We start from the raw sequence: 17,842 nt of genomic DNA on the forward strand, positions 1-17,842 counted from the left end.
ATTCTTTTGGTATGTTTATCAGTCACTTTTTCTGATGCATGAGTTTCCTTTCTGTTCTGGAAAAGCAGCTAAACTTTGCTTGAATGTCTCCTGTGAGGCCTGATTTCTTCCTTAAGCACAGGCTCTCCCGTTTGGTACCAGTATGAGGCAGAGAGGCTAGTCTGGGGACAGAGGGTTGGGGTATGGGTGGGTGCCTGGCAGCTGGATGGCAGAGAACCTAAAGTTAGCACTTGAATTGTTGAGTCACCACATGGGGACAGCTGCCCCAGAGAGTTGCCAGGACCTACAGTGGTCTTTGCTTGAGTGTAAAATAACTTTTACGTGTTTAAGCCAGTGAGATTTTGGATTAATTTGTCACTGAAGAATCACTTGTCCTAATCTGACTAATATGGGTGGCACTGGGAATTGCAGTCATTAGAGATAAGAGAAGAAAGCCTGTAATAGCAATAGCTAGCCCTTATTAAGCACTTACTCGCCAGGATTTGTCCCATGTACTTGAATGAATTGTCTTTTTTGACTCCCACAATAATCTACTTAAAAGATGAGGAGACTTGAGGCACAGAGGAATTTAATAGCACACCTAGGGTCACAGAGTTTATAAGGTTTAGAGCTGGGATTCAGACCTGCATTTGGTATGATACCAAGGTTCATTTACTTCCTGAATATGCTCTAGAGTCATTTAGTTTATTCATATGTTTGTAACTAAGTAAATGCAAAAATAAGACTTGTTTCTCAGGTGTCAGGTGAAATAGTTTTTAGAGGAGCATGGTAGATTTTTGTCTTCTGAGAAATTTCTTAGGATTTATGGAACTTTATTTCCTTTGGGGCAAAAGGGGAAATTTCTGTTTCATATGACCTGCTTTGTTTTTATGGTACCCATATGTTGGGCATAGAGTAGGATTAGAGCCAAGTTCTTTTAGGATTTAGGAATGCTGATGTGATTAATTTGATCTGATTTAACAGTGATGACAGCATAGAACAATCAACAATTTTAATAAATTAAATTTCATTTATGTGTCTTCTGGGAAGGACTCTGTCAGTTTAAGTAAGACTTGGTGCCTTGATTGACTATGAAGTTTTTTTTTTTTTTTTTGGCTGCGTTGGGTCTTCATTGCTGTGTGCAGGCTTTCTCTAGTTGCGGCAAGCAGGGGCTACTCTTCATTGCGGTGCGCGGGCTTCTCATTGTGGTGGCCTCTCTTGTTGCGGAGCACGGGCTCTAGGCGTGAGAGCTTCAGTAGTTGTGGCGTGTGGGCTCAGTAGTTGTGGCACACGGGCTTAGTTGCTCTGCGGCATGTAGGATCTTCCTGGACCAGGGATCAAACCCCTGTCCCCTGCAGTGGCAGACGGATTCTTAACCACTGCGCCACCAGGAAAGTCCCGCCTATGAAGTTTTGAACTGAGCCTGGCTCTCCACTATGAGGATCAAATCCTGAAGTCCTGGCTGTACTCATCCAGCATGTCTTTGACTCCTTAAGGAATTATTACTTTAATGAAGACGAAATCTATTACTTTAAACATTTTTTCTTGATAATAAAAATTCAACCATGACCCTCATTAATGAACTGGCAAATTATTTTACTCTACCTTGTTAAATGTATTAGTTGGTATGGGTTGCTTTGGAGATATTTTTAAATACATTTTTTTGATAGATACTTAAAAATATTGATTCTTCAGAGCTCCCTGAAGAATCTGGGAGAAGTCTGGGGGGCAGGGAAAACACAAGATGAACTGAGACATCTTGTTGGGCAAGAAAGAAGGGAAATACTTAAAGACTAATGGGTGTGTGTGTGAAAAGATATTCAAGTCAGCTTGAAGGGATTACTCTTGGCAATACTGGGGGACTGTTTGAACATAAAAAAGAGTATTGACAGTGACTGATTGTAGAAAGAGAAGAGGAGCCTTTTATAAGTAACTTAAGGGGAACAATTCACTGTAGAAGCAGTATATGCAGGCTAAGAGCTTGGTCTGGGTTTGAATCCTTGGTATGAGTTTACCTCTTTGCTTGTAAGTTCTTAAACCTTTCTATGCCTCAGTTTCCACATCTGTAATGCGGGAATAATAATAATAATAACAACAGTAACAACTACCTCAGAGGGGTGATAAGAGAATTAGCTAAGATAAAATTTATAAGTAAAGTATTTAGAACAGTCCCTGCCACATATATCATGTGCTAAATAATTGTTATGTATTATATTACTTTTATTATTATTGTCTATAATGCCCACTACCCATTAGGGAACGGCCATACCAGCCCTGGGCTTTTTGTTGTTGTTATGGAAAATTGTTTTTTTTTTTTTTCCCAGCTTTTTTGAGATATAATTGACATATAACATTGTGCAAGTTTAAGGTATGCAATGTATTGACTTGATACACATATATTGCAAAATGATTACCACAGTAGTGTTAGTTAATACCTCTATCACCTCACATAATTACCATTTCCTTTTTGTGGTGAGAACATTTAAGATCTACTCTCTTAATAACTTTCAAACATATAATACACTATTGTTAACTATAATCCCCATACTGTACATAGATCCTCAGAACTTACTCATCTTATACCTGGAACTTTGTACCCTTTGATCAACATCTCCATTTTCCCTGCACTCCAGGCCCTGGTAACCACCATTCTGTTCTCTTTTCTTATAGTATCCTTATCTGGCTTTGGTATCAAGGGAATGCTGGCTTTATAAAATGTGTTTGGGAGTGTTTCCTCCACTTCAATCTTTTCAAAGAGTTGAGAAGGATTGGTATTAATCCTTTAATGTTTGGTAGAATTCACCAGGGAAATCATCTGATTCTGCGCTTTTCTTTGTTGGGAGATTTTTGATTACTGATTCAGTTTTACTTGTCAGATTTTCTGTTTCTTTATAATTCAGTCTTGGTAGGTTGTATGTTTCTAGGAACCTATCCATTTCTTCTAGGTTATTCAATTTTTTTGGTATATAATTGCTCATAGCGGTTTCTTACGATCCTCGTCTTTTGTATTTCTGTGATATCAGTTGTAATGTTTCCTCTTTCCTTTCTTATTTTACTTGAGTCTTTCTCTCTCTCTCTTTTTTTTTTTTTTTTTTGGCTGCACTGCACGGCACGTGGATCTTAGTTCCCCTGACTAGGGATCAAACCTGTGCCCCCTGCAGTAGAAGCGTGGAGTCTTAACCACTGGACCACAAGTCCCTCTCTTTTCTTCGTGTGTCTTTCTGAAGTTTTGCCAGTTTTGTTAATCTTTTCAAAAAATAACTCTTAGTTTCATTGATCTTTTGTATTACTTTTCTGGCCTCCATTTATTTCTGCTTTGATCTTTGTTATTTCCTTCATTCTGCTAACTTTGTAGCCTTAGGCTTTCTTACTCTGGACTTTAAAAAAAAAACAAACAAACATGTGCACTCCTAATTGGATCTTTGTTACAACTGAATTGCTATCTAATACAGTAAGTCATCTTAGAGGCCTCTGTGATACCAGGAAGATGGTAAAGTCAAAAGCTGTGAAATAGATAATCTGTAGAAATCCCACTGCTGTGTTAAGAGCAGTTCCATGACTCACTGCCCTGTGAGACTCCAGCCTCAAACAAAGAGAATTGGTGAAACCTGCAAGGGAAGGATCCCAATGCAAAGGTTACAGAACTGATTAAAAGATGAGGGTAGAAACCTCAGGGGCCCCAGAGGCCCAGGGGATCAAAGAGGAGTCTGGACAGGGGTACTTAGGGAGAAACAACCATATTGTCAGTGAACTTCAGTTTTGAGATGACTTGGGCCAGTTGTGGTTTGCTTGGCTGTTAATTTCCCTGCCTGACTCCTAGGAAGTGTCTCATCAAGAAGTCTGTGAGGGGGGCTTTCCTGGTAGCGCAGTGGTTGAGAATCTGCCTGCCAATGCAGGGGACACGGGTTCGAGCCCTGGTCTGGGAAGATCCCACATGCCGCGGAGTAACTAGGCCCGTGAGCCACAATTACTGAGCCTGCGCGTCTGGAGCGGCCGCGACAGTGAAAGGCCCGCGCACCGCGATGAAGAGTGGCCCCCGCTTGCTGCAACTAGAGAAAGCCCTCGCACAGAAACGAAGACCCAACACAGCCAAAAATAAATAAATAAATAAATAAAACAGAAGTCTGTGAGAAATCATACCTTTAACTGCCTTTATCTCTGTATGGAGCATTTAAAGACATTCATCTTAATCCTCTTCCAAGTAATGTTCATTGGAATGTATTTGAAGTGGTGTTAGTTCACCATAACACTTTTTAGCCTTCTTTTAAGTCATTTGAAAAATCTGCTTATAAAAGAGGAGAAGTAAAATTTTTGTCTCAAGGTCAATTCACATTTCAATGTTTTAAAAAAGCAGTGCTTCTCAAAATCATGTTTTAGTATCAAATCCAGCTTTAATTTTTTTTTTTTAATAAAATTTATTTATTTATTTTTGGCTGCATTGGGTCTTCGTTGCTGCATGCAGGCTTTCTCTAGTTGTGGAGACTGGGGGCTACTCTTCGTTGCGGTGCGCAGGCTTCTCATTGCGGTGGCTTCTCTTTGTTGTGGAGCACTGGCTCTAGGTGCACGGACTTCAGTAGTTGTGGCACTCGGGCTCCGTAGTTGTGGCTTGCAGACTCTAGAGCACAGGCTCAGTAGTTTTTTGGAGCACCGGCTTAGTTGCTCTGCGGCACGTGGGATCCTCCCAGACCAGGGCTCGAACCCGTGTCCCCTGCATTTGCAGGCAGCTTCTTAACCACTGCACCACCAGGGAAGTCCCACAGCTTTAATTTTTAATGTAAGATAATGCCAAAGATAGGGTTTGTGATTCAGATTTTCACTAAATGCAAAATTTTCCTGGGACAGAGCAAATGCCTAAATCAAGGGAGGCCATTTTAGTCCTTATTTTAAGCTTTTCAACAGTGTAGCTGGTCATACGAAAAAGTCTGAAGGTCAAGTAGATGTGTGTGGTCTTGGAAAATTATTTAGTCTCTTTGAAACTCAGTTTTTCCATCCATCAAAGGGTACACATGGTGATTGTGAGCATGCTACAGTACTTGTTCAGTTCCCCTTTTTTCTTTTCTTATTACGACACTTTTTAAGGAGCAGTTTTAGGTTCACAGCAAAACTGGGGGGAAGGTACAGAGATTTTTTTTATACCTCTCCTGCCTCTACACATGCATGACCTCCCCTATTATCAACATCCACCACCAGAGTGGTACATTTGTTACAACGGATGATCCTATGCTGGTACATTATCATCACCTGAAGTCCATAATTTACATTATGGTTCACTCATGGTGTTGTGCGTTCTGTGGGTTTGGACAAATGTGTTATGACGTGTATCCATCATTATGGGACCATTCAGAATATTTTCACTGCTCTAAAAATCCTCTGTGATCCAGCTATTCTACCCCACCCCCTGCCACCCCGTAGCAACTGCTGTCTCTATAGTTTTGCCTTTTCTAGATTGTCATATAAGTGGAATCAGTATGTGGCCTTTTCAGATTGACCCTTTTCACTTAATATTATGCATGTAGGTTTTTCCATGTCTTTTCATGGCTCAATAACTCATTTCTTTTTAGTGTTGAATAATATTCCCTTGTCTGAATATACCATAGTTTATTTATCCATTACCCTACTGAAGACAACTTGTTTGCTTCCAAGTTTTAGCAATTATGAACAAAGCTCTTATAAACATCTGTGTGCAGGTTTTTGTGTGAACATAAGTTTTCACCTTTTTTGGGTAAATACCAAGGAGTGCAATGGCTGGATTTTATGGTAAAAGTACGTTTAGTTTTGTAAGAAACTGCCAAACTGTCTTACAAAGTGGCTGTACCATTTTGCATCCTCACTAGCAGTGAATGAGAATTCCTACTGCTCCGCATCCTCATTAGCATTTGCTAATGTCAGTGTTGTGACTTTTGGCCATTTTAATAGGTGTGTAGTGGTTTCTCATTGTTGTTCTGATTTGCATTGCCCTGATGACATAAGGTGTAGAGAATCTGTACATGTGCTTATTTGCCATCTGTATATCTTCTTTGGTGAGGTGTCTATTAAAGTCTTTGGCCCATTTTTTAAATTGGGTTGTTTTCTTATTATTGTTTTTTAAGAGTCTTTGTATATTTTGGATAACAGTCCTTTATCAGACTTATCTTTTGCAAATATTTTCTCCCAGTCTGTGGCTTGTCTTTTCATTCTCTTGACAGTGTCTTTCACAAAGCAGAATTTTTAATTTTAATGAAGTCCAGCTTATCAATTATTTCTTTCATGGACCATGCCTTTGGTGTTGTATCTAAAATGTCATTGCCATACCCAAGTTTTTCTGGCCTTTCCCCTCTGTTATCTTCTAGGTGTTTTATAGTTTGCATTTTACATGTAGATCTGTGATCCATTTTGAGTTAATTTTTGTGAAGGGTGTAAGGTCTGTATCTAGGTACTTTTTTTTTTTTTGGTATGTGGACGTCCAGCACCATTTGTTGAAAAGACTATCTTTGCTCCATTGTATTATCTTTGCTCCTTTATCAAAGATGAGTTGACTATATTTATGAGGGTCTATTTCTGACTCTATTCAGTTCCGGTTTTTTTTCCTCCTGTAAATTTCTCTTCTCTATTCTGTAACTAGCCTAGAGGAAAGGGTTAGCTTTGTTTATGCTACTGAGTATGTTGTCCAGTTCCCATGTCAGTGTTTCAACATAATATATTATTTAAGGACCATCACTTAGGACTTAGCAAATTTTTATCAGAATTCAAGGTCCTTGATGAAATATACAGGTGGCATAGTTGCTCTTCTTAAGAAACCAACATTCTAACAGGAAGAAAAATATCCTCAAGAGCATCTTGCTTCTACTTTTTCTCCCCAAATCTATCTAGATTGTACGTGGCAGATAAGGAATTTTCAGCAATACTTAAAGGAAGAGACAGACTCTGTTTCTTTTTCTTTCTCTGCCTTTCTATTCCTTTCTATATTTTGTCTCCATCTGTTTGAATCCTTGTCTTGCATTTACAGTAATATTCCTCTTATGAAACATTTGCATATGTGGATTTATTTCCATAAATTTGTCCTAAAACTGTAAGACTTTCAGTTCACATTTTATATAAGCTGCAGTCAGCATTCGTATGAATTTGCAATCACTCAATGGAGATAATTTTAAAAAGACATACCTGGGAGTTGGGAAAAGCAGGAGGGAAACCAGATGGCAAAGCAGGAGCAGGGTAAGCGCCAGGAAGCTGAGCCAAGGTGCACCTGAGCCCGAGGGCAGCTCTCCTGCTTGTGAGTGGGAGGAGGGAGCTGGCGAGGTGAGAGAAACTGTTGGAGCTAGGGCTTGGGGTACGGCGACCTTCTGGTATGTTTACAGCCTGGAAGGATCATGGGGGCACTAAAGCTGTACAACCCGGAGCATGGATGGGAAATCTGAGAAACGCCAAGTCAGTTATAGGGTAAGATAAATAATTTATAAAAAAATTTACTCAAAATGTTTTCATCTCAAGGTTCAGGTAACTATGGAGACTGTTAGTGGCCTACTCAATGCTAGTCTCCTCTTCATCCTTAATAAACAGAACCTTCTCTTTGGTCAGGGTGGCTGTGCACCAGCTGAAAACTGCATTACTCAGCATCCTCTGCAGTTAGGGGTGGACATGTGACTAATTCTGGCCAATGGGTACAGGGGAAGTTGCTGAGTGGGGGCTTCATGGAAAGTACCTTCAAAAGGGGGCTAACTCAGTCTGCAAGCTCCTTTTGCCACATTGTAAATGTGGTAGGACCTTGAGGTTAGAATACATGTGCTGAGGACGGTGGAGAAAAAAATAGGAGGCCAAGACACTGAGGGCATCATGGAGCCGCCATATCAGCCAGGGAATGCCTTCTTCTTCTTCTTCTTCTTTTTTTTTAAAAAAAGTGAGAGAACGGTTGAGTCTCTGTCAAAGATGAATATAATTTCTAATGGACGAGAGATTCTCTATCTCTTAGGCCATCTTAAGATGTGGGAAAGAGGGGGATTCCCTGGCGGTCCAGTGGTTGGGACCGCGTGCTCTCATTGCTGAGGGCCCAGTTCCATCCCTGGTCGGGAAACTAAAATCCTACAAGAAGCATGGTGTGGCCAAAAGAAAAAAAAAGACATGGGAAGGAGAAAGCTTCCACTCTGAGTCATAAAATCATAAAGACATTTAAACTTGACTAGGGGACCAGACACTGAAAAAGTGTTAATCTTTTTCTTCCAGGTTAGAAATCTCTGTTTTTCTTTCAAATTATTTTAAAAAAAAACCAAAAACCCAGGGACTTCCCTGGTGGCCCAGTGGTCGGGACCGTGCTCCCAGGGCAGCGGGTCTGGGTTCAGTTCCTCGTCCGGGAACTAGATCTCACATGCTGCAACTAAGACCCGATGCAGCCAAATAAATAAATAAATAAACAAATATTTAAAAAATAACCAAATAATTGTTATAAGAAGAAATTCAAGCAAAACTAAACTGTACAAAATGAAAAGTGAGAATATCTTTTTTTTTTTAAATTTCATCCTCTAGAGTAACCACTGTTAACTGGGTTCTGTATTTTTCAAAGAATCCTCCCCCCTCTTTGTATATAAAAACATAAAGTAATTAAAAAATTATTCTTGACAAGCATGTTTTCTACAAGGAAAATAAATTTACAAGCCTCTTGAAGGGAGATCCTGATATTGAAAAACGATGTGACAATCAATCAATAAAATTAACTTTATAATGAGTATTATTACTGTTTTAAGATATGTAAAATGTCATTGATAATCTCATTTTCCTGAGTGATTATTTCAAACCCAAGTTCCTCAGTGTCAGCAGATAGCCTGATTTTTTTTTTTTCCCCTCTTTTGAAGGTACTTTCCATGTGCCTTGGTGGGAGGTTACTGTTCCCAGAAGGGCAGGATTCTGGATAGGCAATAATTTGGGTTCTCTATTTTCTTCTGCTCTGTGAAATAAGACTGTATTGTATTTGACTTGTACCCTCCAAATCTAGCATGGGACCTGGTATATGATACTGTATGCTTCTGCCAGTAAGTGTTCTCATTCAGAAAAGGAGTGCTCTGAGGAGGACCAGAGGGAGGTAGAGGAGCAGGAAAAGTTCCAGTTATTGTTCTGAGGCAGGAGTGGTCATAGCCTGTTTGAAGGGACAGTGAGAAGGTAAGATTCATACGGGGGGTAAATCTTTCTGAATTTCCTTTTTGTGGCCAACTATATATATATAGATATAGATATATGTATACACACACACACACACACACACACACACACAGACACACATACATGAGAAACTATACATGTGCAGAGGGCTCTTTGCAGATCAGATTATCTCTTTACCTTCAGTTTTCAGTTTCCAATTACATCAGGTCATCTGGTAGTTGATTATTGGTCTATTTTTATGTTCTTTGGAACAGCTATACTTCTACTCTCCATCCCCTGCCTTCAGGGCACATTCTTAATTCTTACCTAGCTTTTTACTCAGCAATTGTTCAATAAATGCTGTACAACAGTAAGGTACCATCCATGCTTCTATGGTATACTTTGATTTTTAAAAATGTACCTTAACACAAAGTTTTTAGAGCAGACCATATAGGTGTGCTTCCATCTTTCAAGATCTAGGAGGTTAATTTCAAGCTGGATAGCATTTTTTAGTTTTTCATTAATGAGTTCAATCCCTTTTCTATTTTTTAAAATAAATTTATTTTATTTATTTTTATTTTTCGCTGTGTTGGGTCTTCGTTGCTGCACGTGGGCTTTCTCTAGTTGTGGCAAGTGGGGGCTTCTCTTGGTTGTGGTGCGCAGGCTTCTCATTGCAGTGGTTTCTCTTGTTGCGGAGCATGGGCTCTTGGCATGAGGGCTTCAGTAGTTGTGGGGCGAGGGCTCAGTAGTTGTGGCTCGTGGGCTCTAGAGCACAGGCTCAGTAGTTGTGGCGCACGGGCTTAGTCGCTCTGCGGCATGTGGGATCTTGCCGGGCCAGGGCTCGAACCCGTGTCCCCTGCATTGGCAGGTGGATTCTTAACCACTGTGCCACCAGGGAAGCCCCTCAATCCCTTTTTAAACTGATGAACTTTTCATGTTTCTTGGTTTCTGTGGGTTCATGCTGAGTTAAATGAAATTTCATGCCACCACTCATTCAACTATTTTACTTTTCCATTTTTACTTAATGTAGCAGAAAAAGCACTGAAGTTTTCAGTCATGAAAACCTGAAACACTAAAGGATATTTGATATTCATGGTTTGAATTTCATGATTTAAGAGGAAATTCTTCCCTAATGAAAATGGTCCAGAACGGGCTCCTTGAAAATGTAGCAATGGAACCACTTCTGGATGTATTCAGGAAGCTGCTACATTCCATTTGTAGATTTATATTCAACATTTTAATTTAGTATTTAAGAGATGGTTTAGGGGTATCATCATCTCTCTGTGTTTATCTTTTTATTTTTTAAATTTTTATTGGAGCAGTTTATCTTTGCTGAAAAGAAAGTTGAGGACTTCCTGGTTGGGATGACCAAATATATAATGAAAGCAATTCTCTCCAGCAAATGGCTCCCAGAGGCCATCTCTTGAGAAGAATAAAAGCAAAAGCTGTCGGAGGGATTCTCTATCATAAATGCTTTCAAATAGGAGAAGAAACAGAGAAGACCATGACTCTAGCCTTGTGCTGGATTATCTGTTGTCAACTTGGAATCAGCTTCAAACCCCTTGTATGACCTCTCTTTTAGGGCAGAAACCTGAGTTTCCCTGAGTCCTCTTCCCTCTTCTGACCCTGAAGCTGGGTTAGGGTCCACCAATGAGGGGAGATGGGAAGGTTGGGGAGGAGAGGCCATTACTCTCTTAGGAGGTGCTGAGGGGAGATAAAGACATGGCATTTGAAGCAACTTCTTAGGGTCTTAGGGAGCTTCTTATAAGACATTCAAGTCTATGCTATAAGCACAGGTTTTTTTTTTAACATCTTTATTGGAGTATAATTGCTTTACAATGGTGTGTTAGTTTCTGCTGTATAACACGGTGAATCATCTATACGTATACATATATCCCCATATCCCCTCCCTCTTGTGTCTCCCTCCCACCCTCCCTATCCCACCCCTCTAGGTGGTCACAAAGCACCGAGCTGATCTCCCTGTGCTATGCAGCTGCTTCCCACTAGCTATCTATTTTACATTTGGTAGTGTATATATGTCCATGCCACTCGCTCACTTCATCCCAGCTTACCCTTCCCCCTCCCGGTGTCCTCAAGTCCATTATCTATGTCTGCTTCTTCATTCCTGCCCTGCCCCTAGGTTCTTCAGAACCATTTTTTTGTTTTAGATTCCATATATATATGTTAGCATATGGTATTTGTTTTTCTCTTTCTGACTTACTTCACTCTGTATGACAGACTCTGGGTCCATCCACCTCACTACAAATAACTCAGTTTCGTTCCTTTTTATGGCTGAGTAATATTCCATTGTATATATGTGCCACATCTTCTTTATCCATTCATCTGTTGATGGACACTTAGGTTGCTTCCATGTAAGCACAGGTTTTTTAGCAGTGAATTTCCTGAGTTTCACTTCCCCAGCTCTTCTAGCTACCTCTAATTCCTTGTGTTAAACCCTCCATACTTGGAGTACGTAGAGTGGTTACTGTTTTCCAGATTTGACCCTGACTGATATGCTTTTCATGCTGGTTACCTCAGTTTTGTCTGAGTATCAGGCTTCCCCACTTCCCCAACATTTGTCCACAAGGGTGTTAGAATTCTCCAGGATGATGGCAGAATTTAGAGGAGATTCAAGAGCTAATACCTAAAGTTGCTCATGAAAATGGAAGAATGAATAGGAAATCAGGAGATGGCAGCTCGAGCAGGACCAGAGGGTGGTGTGGGGCTGTAGAGAAAATATTTTTATGTTTCCGTATGGTTAAGGCTTTCTGAGCAAAGAAACCTGGGATCGGGGTCACAGGACAAGCCTTGTATTTAAAGGGTGGTTAGACAGTAAGTAAGAGAACATCCTGAGAAGTTTACCTCCCTAGGTAAATGCTTACATTTCAGAAGAGGAATGAAACCTAGTATCATGGAGACGTTGAAGAGATTGTTAATTTGTAGATGCTTGGCTTCTTCCTGGAGACATTTATTTATATTCCAAAGGACCAGAACTCAGGAGTCATTCCCTTCTCTTCCCAAGGTTCATTTGTTTGCATTGGGGAGAAAAGTTTTTTCTCTCTCACAGGGGAAAGGGGACAGCTGCCCTCATCCTAGATAAGCTCGCAGCTTCATGTTTTGGGTCCCTTCCCTATAGTATAGATCCTGGTATAGGTAGGCTGACCTCTGGTTCTCATCGCATAGCCACAAAGGAAAGAATTGAGCCAGAGGAGAACTGATGTGGTTATTGCTGTAAGTAATAGTACCTCTGCTCTAGAAAACTCGTGTATACTTTTAGGATAATGTGAATAAATATAGATGCTGAAACCTCATCCGGTGCTAGAATCAGATGGTTTGAGCTTCAAGGGTGGTGGTGGAGTTTTGAAGGTCAAATCAGAACAACTTGGAGAAAGTCCCCAGGGAGATTGCCCAGGCTGACCCCAGGGATTGAGGAGCATGATGGGGATGAGCAGCCTCTCCTTGAGGGCTGCGAGAGAATTTTGTGCAATCACCTCAGCTCCAATGGAAGAAGTCTTACTGAATGAGAGGCTTCAGGCTTCAAATGGAGTTTATTCTCACATTTACGGGGAGGCAGCACGCATAGTGGTAATAATTAGGCAATTTGGATTAGAGATGCAACTCTACCCATTATTCATTTAGGCAATGCTTATTGAGCATCAATTATGTACAAGGCTGTTCTGCTGAGGAGAGGGATGATCTCTGCACTTGTGGAGTTTACAGTCTACTGCAAAAACCAGACCGAATATAAGCAAACAGAGGAGTAAGTATATACTTACAAGCTATAATAAATGTGATGAAGGAAAATAATAGGGTACTGTGAGAGAAAATAGAGATGACCAACTTTAGACTGAGTGGCCAGGGAAGGCTGCTCTGAGACGGTAGCAGTTAAGCTAAGTTCTGAAGGATGGGAAGGAGCTGAGAGCGTGAGAAAAGGGAGTGTGAGCTTCCCAGGTAGAGTACCTTCATTTACTAGCTGGCTATGAAATGCAGCCCCTCAGAGGTGTGTTTGAGTGAGGTATTTAACAATTGGGGGCATTTCTACACTGGTTTTTCATCTGTGTAAAGGAGATAACAACACCTACCTCCTAGGCAGGAAGTTCTGCTGTCCAAGCGAGATTGGTCTAGAAATGACCACCTTCCCCCAACTTCATGATCCAGGTGAACTCTGTTTCTTATCTGAAGGCAAGTGACCGACCATCGTATTTCAGGAGGGGAGTATATACTGTTAGGGAAGTTTGTTTGGAGGTAAGGGAAAGTGGATACAGATGAGTTCTGTTGCTATGCAAGATCTTGGTTTCTGATAATGCCTTCTTCCTTTAGAAGAAAAATTTCAGTATAGAAATTTCAGCCTTAGTACAAATGTCAGTGAGAGAGAATTTTCGGAGGCTGGAGGCTCTTCTCTGGGTCCCTCATAGTGCATATGACTATCAGTTTCACTTATGCCTAAGGCTGCTTTGACTTGGGCTTCTGGGGCCATCTCCTTTGACATATCTGACTTCTAGGCAAGCAGGCAGGCAAGCATAACCTGTGGAGGCTTGGAATGGAAGAGGGGTAATTAGTGATGATAGCAGAGGGATGGAGTTACAGGACCTTCCTCATCTCTGTATTTATTTCTAGAACTCTTTCACTCAAGAGTTGCTGTGAATGCATTTCTTTTCCTCACAATAAAGCAGATGTGGAGTGGGACTGAGGATTATAGCAATTGATTTTAAGGGTCTAGGCAAGGCTGGAATCAGAGGGAATTCCTGCTGTGATGTATACATTGATGCATCAGGAAGTAACTTGGCGTTTGTAATGACTTCTTAACTATAATACTACAGATGGTACCGTATTGGAGTTACAGGTCCCTGGGAAGTGTATTTGTTTCCTGTTTTGCTCAGATAAATAATGTCCCTAATGATCATGATACAATCCATAAATCTAACTTTGAAAGGATTAGATACTGGCTATTATAATTTCATTGCTGATGGTTATTTTGATGAAGAAGGATCTCTCAGTAGGGGGAATGGGAAGCAATAATAACTCCCCTGGCCAGAATCATTCATTTACTGAATGCTTATGAAAAGATTTCCTAGATACACCTCACATTCTCTTTGGCAGTTTTCCCAGTTGCTTCTTCCCCTTATCTTCTCTGAGTTCTTGGAGATTCAAGTACATCACCTCTAAAATTGTGATTTGCTTCCCAGAATATAAAGCTTTAAAAATTTCCACTTCGGGGCTTCCCTGGTGGCGCAGTGGTTGAGAGTCTGCCTGCTAATGCAGGGGACACGGGTTCGAGCCCTGATCTGGGAAGATCCCACATGACGCGGAGCGACTAAGCCCGTGAGCCACAACTACTGAGCCTGCGCGTCTGGAGCCTGTGCTCCGCAACAAGAGAGGCCGCGATAGTGAGAGGCCCGCGCACCGCGATGAAGAGTGGCCCCCGCTTGCCACAACTAGAGGAAGCCCTCGCACAGAAACGAAGACCCAACACAGCCAAAAATAAAATATAAATTAATAAATTTAAAAAAAAGGCGTCTATAAGTACCTTTTCAAAGACAACTGTAACTAATAGTTTGGTATACTCCTCTCATTTGCATACACATATATATCATTATTATTGATAACAATTGTAAACAAACAAACAAACAAAATTTCCACTTCTTCTGAGAAGGAAGTAGACCTGTCCCCCTTCTATGTTCATTCTAGCTTGGCATCTGCCCTTGTTGAGAGAAGTCAGAGAAGACCAGATTGGAAGTTACACTCTGTGAGTTAGAGCCTTCCACCAGTCACAACTCAGTCTTAATATTTTAAGCATGTTGGTAAATACTTACTTCCATTTCCCTCCCAGACATGATTAATGGCTCCTTCCTCTGTGCCCCCATCAAACTTAGTCCATCATTCATTCAGTAAACATTTACTAAGATTGAGCTATATGCCACTAATGTGATAGTCATTTGGTGAACAAAACACGGTCTCTCTCCCTCTCCCTCCTTCTCCTCTTTCCTTGCTTCCCTTCCCTCCCCTCAGTCACAGAGCCTGGTGGGACTGCTGGTACAGGCTCAGCCCTGTGTGATGTGGGACTCCTCTGCTGGCCAGCTTTCCCTTGAGGACTCCCCATCAGCATGGCTCGAACTTTTAGATTTGTCTGCAGTCTGAGACTCTTCACAACTCATCCTCTTTCCTATCCTTTCATAGGTGCCAGACCTGCATCACAGTCTGAAGTCCCTCCCTGCCTACTCCTGCTTCCCCACCTTTACCCTTCACAGGCATTTTCCCCAAAAAGTCTCTTGCACATCTACTCCCATCTCAGGTCTGCTTCCCTGAGATCAACAGATTTAATGCTGAAGAGTGGAAATGAAGGTGGAGAGGGTTAAGAGGGCCAGAAGAAGAGGGTGAAGGGTTTTTTGGTTTTTTTTGTTTTTTAAATGTAGCCGCACTGACCACAAAGAGCTGCCTTTATTTATTTATATATTTATTTTTGGCTGTGTTGGGTCTTCATTTCTGTGCGAGGGCTTCCTCTAGTTGCGGCAAGCGGGGGCCAGTCTTCATCGCGGTGCGTGGGCCTCTCACTATCGCAGTCTCTCTTGTTGTGGAGCACAGGCTCCAGACGCGCAGGCTCAGTAGTTGTGGCTCATGGGCCTAGTTGCTCTGCGGCATGTGGGATCTTCCCAGACCAGGGCTCGAACCCGTGTCCCCTGCATTAGCAGGCAGATTCTCAACCACTGCGCCACCAGGGAAGCCCGTGGATGAAGGGTTTTATCTGCTAGGTGAAGCCTTTGGATGTTGCTCTCAGGTCAGTGGAAACCTATGGACAGATTTTAAACAGATGAGCGACAAGTTTTAGAACAGTTATTCGTGGGACTTCCCTGGGAGTCCAGTGGTTAAGACTCCATGCTTCCACTTCAGGGGATGTGGTTTTGATCCCTGGTTAGGGAACTAAGATCCCACATGCCGTGTGGCACAGCTGAAGAAAGAAAAATTCTTCTTTTTTTGTTTTTCAAGTTTCAGATTATTAATCAGTGTAATTCCCAACACAATACACCAACATGATTTCGTGCCTTTGGAGGGGCAGTATTTCCTGGTCACATGGAAAATTGTGCAGATGGCTTCTGGAAGACCTTCATTCTAAGCAGCTTTATAGTGAAACATTTCATTTAGAAGTCTGGACCCTCTTCTTCAGTTTGCTGTCATCTACATTCACTTGCATTGATCACTGGGACCTAGTTTGTTCCAGAGTTCTGGGTTATTCTTTCCGTCCCAGCTGACATCTGGATTGAACAATGCCAGGTGCAAGACATACAGTGCTGCTCCAGTAAACACGAAGAGGGGGATCAAGCTAGGATGCTTCTTGGCCTGACCGATGATCTGGTGGAGCATGGTTGCCACAGAGGCCTTGAGTCCAGACAGAGAAAAACAAATCTGCGAGGCCTGGGACTAAGCAGTCTCCCCACCGAGGGGGAGCGGATGTCCCTAGAAAAATTATTCTTGTTGCAGGGTGAGAATGAACTGGAGGGGCGCAGGATGGGAGGCGTGTGCAGACTGTAGTCACCCCGACAAGCAGTGATGATGGCCCAGATGGTAGTTCATTATAGGAACTCTGTCTGTTCTGGGAGATTCTGAACAACCTGATGGCCAGGACTCAGTCTTACTGGCCTTGCTGCCCTGGCACAGTGGTAGCTAGTCAACACCTGTTTGCCGAGAATATCTAATTGTTTTTCTCTCTGTACAAATATATTTTAACATTTTTTATCTGTTTATGCATATATATTAGCCTAAAATCAATTGCTTTTCTTATACTGAGCTGTCAGCCTAAGCTGTGAGGCATTTTAGTAAATTATCTGTGATCACTGTTCTTTGCAATTCTGGTTAACTCTATCATAGGATCTACACTGTTTTGGTACCAGCTCTGAGAGAAAAAAATGTTAGCTATAATTTTCCATCTGAAAAGTCAATTTCAGTTTTGCTCTGTCAGGTATTTCCATAAGGAGTTTATTTGTATATTCAGCCATTCATTTTGGTTTTAATGACAATTAGATGCTAAAATGGCAAGGAGAAGGATTTGGTAAGAAAATTTGTTAAAATCGCATTTATTCTAGTAATAGATACCTTTGAATACTTACACGAGCACAGTGACAGGTTTCTTTTGTGTGTGTATATCATGTCATATCACCTACCATATTCTATCTATCTATGTACCTATCCCTTAAAAATATGTAGGAGCCGTCTAGATACAAAGGAAGCTGTGATTAATGTGATTTTCGATATGTATGTTCCTATTACCATTTTCTTAATTGTTTTGGGTTTGTTTTTGTAGGTCTTTTTTCTTCCTTTCCTCTTTTGTTCCCTTCTCTTATGGTTTGATGACCATCTTTAGTGTCGTGTTTGGGTTGCTTTTTTGTGTGTGTATCTGTTGTAGTTTTTTGGTTTGCATTGGAAGCTGTGATTAACATTTACATTCATTTAAAAGTCTGGAAAATCTTATTGTGGGTAGCTAATGGAAACTTTTCCCAGTGATTAAGGATACATGTACTACACTTACTATTTTCCTCCTTTATTTTGATCTTGATTACTTTCTCTCAAAATTACACCCCCCTCCATACCATGAACCACTTCTTGCTGTTCAGAAGTAAGTCTGGAATAGCTCTCATTGTCTAGTCTATATTTGTTGGTCAGATTGAAGTCCAGTAGCTTGTTTCCATTGCTTATTCTGTCTCCAGAGGGATTGAGTTGTCATTGGGCACGTCTAGAATTTATTAGAATCTCTGCTTTTTATCAT

The 17,842-nt window shown here is 41.2% G+C and overlaps 1 pseudogene; it reads right to left on the reverse strand.

Moving 5' to 3' along the window:
• Positions 1-16,159: 16,159 nt before the first annotated feature.
• Positions 16,160-16,443, reverse strand: LOC132350883 (cytochrome c oxidase subunit NDUFA4-like; annotated as a pseudogene).
• Between the last annotated feature and the right edge of the window lie 1,399 nt (positions 16,444-17,842).

The sequence above is a fragment of the Balaenoptera ricei genome, chromosome 16 (genome assembly GCF_028023285.1).
Source record: "Balaenoptera ricei isolate mBalRic1 chromosome 16, mBalRic1.hap2, whole genome shotgun sequence".
Lineage (NCBI taxonomy): Eukaryota > Metazoa > Chordata > Mammalia > Artiodactyla > Balaenopteridae > Balaenoptera > Balaenoptera ricei.